Here is a 2,569-nt window from a genome sequence, read left to right as displayed (position 1 = left end):
TCCCGAAAGGGAAATCAACTTTGCCATTGATGTATTACCAAACACCGAGCCTATTTCTATTCCTCCTTATCGAATGGCTCCAGCAGAACGGAAAGAGTTAAAAGCACAGCTAAAAGACTTACTTGAGAAGGGGTTTATAAGGCCTAGTTCCTCCCCATGGAGAGCACCAGTCTTGTTCGTAAGGAAGAAAGACGGTTCGTTACGAATGTGTATTGATTACAGGAAGTTGAACAAGGTGACAATAAAGAACAGATATCCCTTTCCTAGAATTGACGACTTGTTCGATCAATTGCAAGGTGCTAAATGGTTCTCCAAGATAGATCTGAGATCGGGTTATCATCAGGTGAGAATTAGGGAAGCAGATATTCCCAAGACTGCCTTCAGGACAAGATATGGTCACTACGAGTTTCGAGTAATGTCGTTCGGGTTGACGAATGCCCCGGCAGTGTTCATGAATTTAATGAATAATGTGTTCAGGCCGTTCTTGGACCTCTTCGTGATAGCATTTATCGACGATATCCTAGTATATTCTCGCACAGAGTCAGAACATGCAGATCATCTAAGGATTGTTCTTGTCGTTCTTCGAGATCGGGAATTGTATGCAAAGTTTACGAAGTGCGAGTTTTGGCTTAATTCTGTTGCATTCCTAGGTCATGTTATTTCAGATAATGGTATCCGAGTCGACACTCAGAAAATAGAAGCTGTGAAGACTTGGCCAAGACCTACGACGCCTACAGAAGTTCGTAGTTTCCTTGGGTTAGCAGGATACTATAGAAGATTTGTAGAGGGCTTCTCATCTATTTCAGCCCCATTGACAAAGTTAACCCAGAAGTCGGCTAAATTCCAATGGAGTGATGCCTATGAGCGTAGCTTCCAAGAGCTGAAAAACAGGTTGACCTCAGCGCCAGTGCTAACACTTCCAGAAGGATAAGATGGCTATGTGGTATATTGTGACGCCTCCGGTGTGGGATTAGGATGTGTGAACTAAACAAATTGAATGAATCAGTACAAAGGTAAGCAACGGCACGAAAGAAGTATGTCGGGTAAGGTAAAAATATTGAGGTATGATTGAAATGTAAAGCAGTAGAATGAAAGGGAAAGTAAATAGGATGGTATCACCGGGCAGACCGCTAAAGGATTAGGTACATCTCGAGCTGTGATATATGAGGTAAGTTTCGACATCTTGATACTTTTACTTGAAATTGGGAGCCCTGTGTGGCTGAGATATGTTACACCTCGGAAAATATTCCGTTCATGTACAGTGAATAGACTGACAAGGATACGACGTATGCGATGTTTTGATAAATAAGAAAGAACAATTGATGATTCTAAATGAGATTTCAAAGACATTTGAAGTAAGAGAAGAAAGTTGCCAAGAGGAGGCAAGACATACGAGATGTATCAGAAAGGATTTACGAATAACGAATTAACGATGACTTAATAATGCTTTGGAGAAGACTTATAACGTCCCCTAGATTGTTAATGAAGTGATAAACAAGTGTCAAGAAGGTTTTATAAGGATCGGAGATCAAACGAGCCAACGAAAATGATTTTCAGAAAGCTGTGGATTGTACTTTCCATTATACGGACCGTAGGTATGGCCGTATATTTAGCCAAGACGGGCAGTGTTCACTGGAACCATTATACGGTCTCACATACAGACCGTATAAATTGTACGGACCGTATGTGTGTCCGTATAAATAGGACGGGACAGATTTTGTGTATTAATAAAGGGATTTACGTTCATTTCATTTCATTTCCCTTCACACCCCATCTCTCTAAAACATCTCTCTACACTTCTCCACAAAGAATTCAAGGGGTATTTGTGATCAATTACATCAAACCAAGTGAATCAAATGTAAGAAACTCATTAAAGTTCATCCAAGACAAGGAATTGAAGTGAAGGTGAAACTAGGGTTTTGCTTAAGTGAAGTGTTTGCACTCAAGGTTCATTCCTACACCATCTAAGGTAAGATTTATGGTATCTCCATGTTGTTTAAGGTATTTGAAAGTTGAAACACTTGGATTGAAAAAGGATATAGAAAATGGGTCATGAAAGTGTGAATAGTGTCATTTTGAGTGATAACTTGAATTGAGACATGATTATTAATGTGTTGTAATATGGTTATGCTATAAATGATATTAAGGACATGGGATAAGCATTGTATGTGAGAAAACGTACTAGTATACTATGACAATGATTGTGGATGAATTGAAGTGGAATTATGAATTGAGGGTAATGTAGATGAATGACGATTGATGGTTATGATATTGTGAATGTTATTATGAATGTTTGGGAGTTGATATACAATATGGGAAAGGTTGTATAAACAAATGAAATTCTGCCCAATTTTCTCTAGCTTTAGTAAGCACGTTCATGTAATCGATTAGCTAATGCGAATGCGAATTCTCTTGAAGGTAGAAACGCGAGCATTGAAGAAGAACAACCAAGCGATGGAAATTGTTAAATGAAAGAGGTATGTAAGGCTAGTCCCTTCTTTCTAAGGCATGATCCTATAGTATGATGTCCCCTCCTTCTTCATGATTTACCTACGTATCAAAAACTATA

This window comes from Lycium barbarum, chromosome 10, assembly GCF_019175385.1.
Source record: "Lycium barbarum isolate Lr01 chromosome 10, ASM1917538v2, whole genome shotgun sequence".
NCBI lineage: Eukaryota > Viridiplantae > Streptophyta > Magnoliopsida > Solanales > Solanaceae > Lycium > Lycium barbarum.
The sequence above is the reverse complement of the archived record's forward strand: the minus strand, read 5'-3'. Positions refer to the sequence as shown.